Below are 7,200 nucleotides of genomic sequence, written 5' to 3'. Positions count from 1 at the left end.
CTTTTTATATCTGACTGCTCACAAAAGCTATATGTGAAAAGGGGAGGAAGAGGAAAACAAAATATGAATATTTGTCTAGCTGGGGTCCAAAACCAAGATGAGCATTCATTTCTCCTAATTGCCACCCCATTCTCCTTCTCTCTTTCTTTCTCTCTCATTGAACTTTGAACTTTTTATTTTGAAGTAGTTATAGACCCAAAGGAAATTGCAAAAGTAGTACAGAGAGTTCCCTTATATTCTTTATCCTGCTTCCCCCAATGGTGATAAAGGTATCACCATAGTATAGTATCAAAACCAGGAAACTGACATTGGTACAATACTACTAACTTCTTTTTTACCACTTCCTAGAAAGAAGTAGCCTGAATAAAAAGAATCAAAATGATGTAAGATGTAATGTCCTACCAGGTCAAGAGCTTTGTGTGGTTCAAGAGGTTTTATCCCTGTAACTAAATGACATGCATCAGACACCGCACTAAATGCCACCGAAACGCTCAGGCCCAAAATACCTTCTTACAGACATTTGTAATTTGCACCAACATTATTTGGTTAAACCAGACTCTTCTCCGTCTGTTTGGTGGTTATCTCATTATGGAGAACAGCAAAGAAGAATAGACTGTTCTGTTGTTCCCATCAGCATCTCGAACAAGGAATGTGTGGCTCAGAAAAGAGAAGCCATATGCCCAAGACTGCACCGTTTTACGACCTGGGTCTCGCTGACTACAGCACTCTAGTTCAGTTTACGACATCGTGCTATCTCTTGGTAGATGGCTGTTTCATGCCCCCATCTACACAGAGGAAAACCAATGGATTAGGAGGGAGTCAGCATTCAGATAAGTGACTCCATCCAAAGTTCAAGCAGGGAGGATTTCAGAGGAACCCACAGCACCCAACACAATAGCTTCCTCAATAACTGCTAAGAGGTTAATCAAACCAGCTCACAAAACAAAGACCAAAAGGAGACAGGCACATTCCTCAAAAGCAGGATCAAAGAAAGTACCAAGAGTCTCTTTGCTTCAAGGAAACAAAAACCAACGCGAGAAAATTAAGCCAACTTGAAGAGAGCGGTGGCAGTCCATCCAACCAAGGTATGGCCAAGGCGAGTAACACATTTATTCACAGAGAGTGAGAGAGTTCTGTTGTATTTTCACTGCAAGTGATAATTTGTTAACGGGTAAATATGCAATGACTTTCTTTCTCCCTTGGAGATAAATGAGCTCACATTCTCAGAACAAAACAAAACAAAAATACAATATATCTGGCAAGAGGTAGAAGACAGAAAAAAGAAGTAACTCATCCATTAAGATCTGAAAAGCAAAGGAAATACATATTTCCGGTAGCCGGCTGAAAAGAGTTTAACCTTGATGATTCCTGAGCAGCTGAAGAAGGGAAACTGGCAGGAATAGGCTGAATAAGGGTGGCCAGGTGCCTTAAAGCTGAGCGATCTCTATAAAATGGCATTTCTCCTACACGGGCTTCTTATTTATTTTGTGTATCTACACCTTCCCTTATATCACAGAGTATTATATGTGTGCTACCAGTAATAAAATAGTTTTTGGTCAAATCCAAGAAGACAGGCTGAGAACAATTTGCAGCTGTGAAGACAAACTGAAGGGAACAGGACACAGGGGAGGGGTTTTGTAATCCACTGTAGCCACCGCAAAGGGTCTTCAGCCCTCAAATGCCAAGACAGAGCAGCACACACATGATGAGATTGGAGGAAATAGCTGAAATCAACTCAGCTCTACAAATGCTGTTATCAAATAGTCAAGGGGAGGGGAAAAAAAATCTCTTGTTTGGTGGACTGGCTCTGCATCGACCGGAGTTCAAATTCAGCCAGGAGGTCAGTTTGATCGTTGACCTCCCCCTAACCATGACACTCGGTCATTTGTATCGGACCCCGGCCATTGGTTTGGGGATGAATGGATGCAGCCTGCATTTTGAAATCTGTGCAGATGCTCAAACAGACCCTCGTCTCCAGGCAGACAACATGAACCCCACCAGATATGACTTCAACTCGCCTCACTTTTTAGCTGTGGAAGTGTGAGAAATTCCTCCTATATCTAGTCCACTGCAGGGGACTATTTTTATCAGGGTCTTTCAAGCCCGGCTCTCAGACACATCAACAGATATTCCCACAAAAGTTCCATGAGTGGACAATGAAATAAACCCAATGCCAGACAGACATGCACACCCAGGCAGGCAGAGAGGGTAGGAGTCTTGTCACAGCAACGTTCCCCGAGATCACTCTGAACTGCAGATAAGCTACTGGGGGCAGTGCGGCCGCCAGGGCAGAATTAAAATGTGGTCAACGGGGCATCTGGCTTCCCGTCTCTCTGCAGCGTTCACAGAAGTGATCGTGAAAAAAGGGAAGACGCGAAGAGGAAAAATAAGGAGAGACATGGCCCCTTCTGGGGAAACAATTCTAGTCCTGAATTCTCAGCTGTGCCTTCCACCTCAGAAGCCGGTGATGGCTTCTTCTGAGCACCGGGTGACAGACATGCTGAGTTAGAAGCAGGCTGGAGCCAGGCAAGCGGGGGCAGCTTCTGCCTCAATCTTTCTGCTCTCCCTTCCCCACTCCAGTCATGATAAATATATTTATACTCACTTGATTATGTCAGCCAGACAATGCTCCCCTAATTGGCAGTGATCAGGGTTTCAGAATTGCTTGGGTGAACCCGCTGTCTCTCTATCAGGCAGAGCAAGAAGGGGCTGCTAACGCGGTCCCCGTTAACAATTTCCGGGGGAATAAAAAGCAATCCCCGGACTCGTGCATGGCAGTGAATTTTCCTAACAGCTCCTAAAGCCAACCCCTGAGGAACTCGGGCTTACGTGAACCTGCCCAGCATAGAATGATGTTATAAGTCTTCCCCACCCCTGGGCTTGAGCACGCAGAAAAAAAAACCACAGCCACTTCCTTCTACTCAAGTTTCTTTTGTTCTTTTGCATTTTTTCTCTTTTCTTTTATAGGGCTTATATGGAGCTAACTGTCATTTTTGGTTCTTGGTTCTTTGCACATTTCGGAGACATCTGGCACACAGTTTACTGCATTTGCCAGCCCTGGTGTCTGTAGACATGTACACAGTCTCTGCTGCGTGTGCATGTGGACACACCCCATGCATAACTTACGCGTGCATACTTTGGAGCTTGAGTGCCTTGGTATATTTCGACGTGTAAGGGTGAACCGCAATACTGATCATAAGTAATTGCTCAGTAAATATTTATTAAATGAATGAATGCACCAAGAAGGCAAATGCCATTCATTCATTCATCAGACATTTGAACGCCTCGTATGTGCCAGGCTCTGGGCAAGATGCTGGGTGTTCGGTGATGCATACTCAGTCCCTGCCCTCAGGGAGCTCACAGTTGAAGGGTGGGAGGCAGGCACATAAACAGGCAATTATAAGACATCTAAGAGACACAGGGATACAGGCTCGGGTAGGGTAGCGCAGAACTCCAAGGAGGGAGACCTGAGTCCGTCTAGGGGAGGGGCTGAGGCCAAGGGGTCTCCTGAAGGTGGTGAGGCTTACGCTGGGACCATAAAGGGCTCTGGACAAAGAAGACAGCACGGTCCATAGCAAGACACAAGAAACAACAGGGTCTGAGCAGAGAACTGGAAGCCGGAAGCTGCTGTGGGAAAGCATGGCGGCAGGGAGTTGGCAGCAATGAAGAGGGGGCTCAGGCAGGGACTGGATCTGGGGGAATGGGTTCTGGGAGGAGTCAAGGAAAGCAGCTTCAACTATCTCAGTTAGGGACTGGATTTTTCTGGATTCTGCCAGAACGTATATACACACACACCTGAAAGCAGAATTTGGACCGGCTTTGGAAGCATTGCTGGGGTGCAGTAAGGAGATCTGGGGGCACCCTGAGCCCGACATTGACGAGCTGTGTGAACCTGAGAAAGTGCCGGCCTCTGGATCGGTAACCTGAGGGGGTGGACTTCGCGGGCTCTGAGATTCCTCCCAGCTTCTATCCTCTAAGTTGCCTAGATTCTCTGAGGTTTGCAGAGAGATCACACCTGGGCCTGTTCCATGTACACACTGTGGGGCTCTACTTCCAAGCAGCACGCAGTATCACAAAATCGCCGTCTTATGGTATGGAGCCAGTTAGGCACATTGAGTGCAATTTCGTAGAAATCCCTAAGAAGCAGTCACAGGAATGTACGGCATGATGGAGATACCCTACTGTCTCCAGCCTGGGTCATGGTCTCATTATCTCAATTCTGAAGACCCCCAATTAAATTCATAGCATGGATCTCTGTTTGATTGAATTTCTGTAAAGCATTACTTAGCTCACATCCTTTCTGCTCCAAAATTCTCAATGATTCCACTTTACTTCTAGAATCAAGCCCCACAATCTTAGAGTGGCATTCAAGGCCACGGCCAATCTAACCCCTACCTTAGCTGCTACAACCTTCACCTCAGCCGGTGGGACCCCTAGCAATGGCACCCAGGAATGTTCCTACCACTTTGCCCTTGCTCACTGCCGTCCGCCGCTAAAGGTCCAGGTCAAATTTAAGTCCATCTCCTCTAGGAACACCATCTGGTTACCACTGTCCTTTTCTGAATCCTGTGTAGCACCTACTGACCATGTAGTTCATTAGTAACTATTAATTTTACTTTGTGGTTTCTGTCTTACTGCCCCAGCTAATTTGTAAGCCCCAGGGGATAGGAACCTCGCCTCGCTCCCCTTTGTAGTGTATGGACCTAGCACAGCGTCCAGCTCAGGGAAAATATTTGCTGCTGCTCCTGAGTTTCCTACATTGTAGCCTCTAGGAGACTATTGAGTAACATCCATGGGAAGTGTGGTTGCTATTACTGTTATCTTAGCTCTGTGCGTTGAAGTTTTTTTCCTTCTTGGAAAATAAGGAACCTCGGAGAGAGTGGTTTGGAGCAACCGTGTTGGAGTGATGAGAATGTGAAACATTTCTCCCACGATTCATAAACAGTATTTTACATGCATCATTTGGGAGCTTAAAGTTTATCCGGGAATGAGCTATTTCACAGATCAAAAGGAGCGTATGTGCAATCCACCAGGAGGAATAATCTCTCTGCTAAATTTAAAGGGGAAAACCATTGAACACCCTAGCCTGAGAGTAGAAATGGTTTCACATCACCTGACCAGAGAGGAACATGAGAGACTTAATTTCTGGCCCCCGGTGTTCGGGTTTCCTTGTACGTGTTCCGTTGAACAGCACACGGGAATTTTCACAAAAGAGGAACTGGCATGAAATCAATAAGGAAAATCACCATTTCCTTACTGATGCAACAGCATTTAAGGAAGCTGAGCTCTGCCAATGTGTACAACTGTGCGGGATTGGTAACCGGGCAGTTAAAACCACCATCTAAGCTGTTGGCAGCTGTGATTTTCCCAGAAGTAGAGCCTCGGGAAGAAAAATAGCTTTTAAACGTCAGTTCCATTTTTGCAAATTGGATCTGCTCATGAAAAATTGTTTTAAGTCCAGGTTTTTTTTCTTTTCTTTCCTCATTAGTAAAGGATATGATGATTTCTTTTTACCCATATGGAAATTCATTCATTTACTCAACAAATATTTATTGAACAACTACCGTGAGGCAGACACTGTTTTAGGGGCTGGGGATGCAGATGTGAACAAAAGAGGCAAAGTCCTTGACCTCATGGAGCTTGTCTTAGTTGGGGGGAGACAGATAATAAATAAGTAAACAGATAAGTAGATATTTTAGTGGCTATCAGGCACAGATAACTGAAATGATGCTAACATCTTACTGTACCTGGAAAATTAATTTCCAGAAAATTAAAAATCAACTTAATTTTTAATTGACTCCTGCATGAATATTATCTTAGCTCATGTAAGTCACATATATTAAGGGGTCTTTCGAAAAGAATAACTAGTAGGGAATATATATACTGCCCTCTGCATACAACATTGACATTCCCTGCTGACCTTCAACGAGACTTATGTCTTTGAGGAGCATTTCTAGGAGAAGGATTTGTGCCAACTTGTATTCGCTCCATTATGGTGCAATATGGCACTCAGGCTCTCACAGGGGTCCACACTGGAAACCTCGAATTCCTTCTGGGCTCTCCCTTCTCTTTTCCTCCTATTTCCCAACTCTGGCACCCCTCTCTACTGGGTCTTTAAACCCTGTCTTTTAAATATGCCTAAAATGACACCCTTCTTTCCTTCACCCTCTCCTTAGTGAGGCTTTACAGTCTCTCTCCAAGACCCCAGCATCCTGCTTTTCTTCTCTGACTCCAGACTCAAATGCCTCCAGTCTCCCCTCTTCACTGCTTCCAGAGTGATTTGTGTAAAACACACCCTCCCCACTCTCCCTGGACCTGCAGGACGGAGCTCAGGCTTCTTGGGCTGGTCACTGTGGGCCCAGCCCCAGCCAACCTGGGCAGCCTTGTGTTTCTGCATCCTCCCTAGATCCTGGTCCCAGACATACCAGCACCACGGAAGCTAATGGTTTCTTCTTCCTTGAATACTCTCCTCCTTTTCTCCCCGCCTCTTTTTTTTTTTTTTTTTTTTTTTTTTTTTTTTTTTTTTTGGCGCTCCGGGTCTTAGCTGTGGCATGAAGGATCTTCGTTGTGGCATGCAGGTTCTAGTTCCCTGACCAGGGATCGAACCCGGGCCGCCTGCATCAGGAGCGCAGAGTCTTAACCACTGGACCACCAGGGAAGTCCCTCCCTGCCATTTTAAAATATGGCTCAAAAGTCACCTTCTCTGTGTAGCCTTCCTAGACTCACCAAGCAGGGCTGAATTCTCCCTCCCTTCTGCCCCAAGGTTATCCTGCCACCTTCTCACTTCAAGTACAGCATCTAATGAAAGACTTTGACAATGCTTTGTTTACTTCCATGTCTTCCCTCCCAAGCTATCAGCTCCTCCAAGCAGGGCATGTCTCATTTGTAATCTTAGAGGCTAGCACAGTGCCTGGCCCATTATAGGCCTTCAACAAATATTTGGAGAATGAATGAATGACTTCTGGTCTTGTCTGGTTTGGCTTGTGCTGAATTATGCATTTGAGAATTAGTTGACTATGGCAATATGACAGAATAAAACCAACTGACAAATATGGTAAAGAACTTAACTTTGATCTTATGAGCAATAGTTTTAAACATTTGAGCTAATGGACTGTAGATGATAAAGGATTCCAAAACCAGATTTTCCTAGACAATATTTCTGCGTGTACTAAATCTAGAGACGGTTGAGAAGTTCAAATA

The 7,200-nt window shown here is 45.1% G+C and overlaps 1 non-coding gene across 1 annotated transcript; it reads right to left on the bottom strand.

Moving 5' to 3' along the window:
* Positions 1-6,585: 6,585 nt before the first annotated feature.
* On the bottom strand, positions 6,586-6,658 carry TRNAR-CCU (transfer RNA arginine (anticodon CCU)). Its single transcript has one exon. It is a non-coding gene; the product is annotated as a tRNA-Arg (tRNA).
* Positions 6,659-7,200: the final 542 nt, after the last annotated feature.

The sequence above is a fragment of the Physeter macrocephalus genome, chromosome 6 (assembly GCF_002837175.3).
Source record: "Physeter macrocephalus isolate SW-GA chromosome 6, ASM283717v5, whole genome shotgun sequence".
NCBI classification, from domain to species: Eukaryota; Metazoa; Chordata; class Mammalia; order Artiodactyla; family Physeteridae; genus Physeter; species Physeter macrocephalus.
Note: the sequence above shows the minus strand (reverse complement) of the source record. Positions and strands in the feature narration are given on the sequence as shown.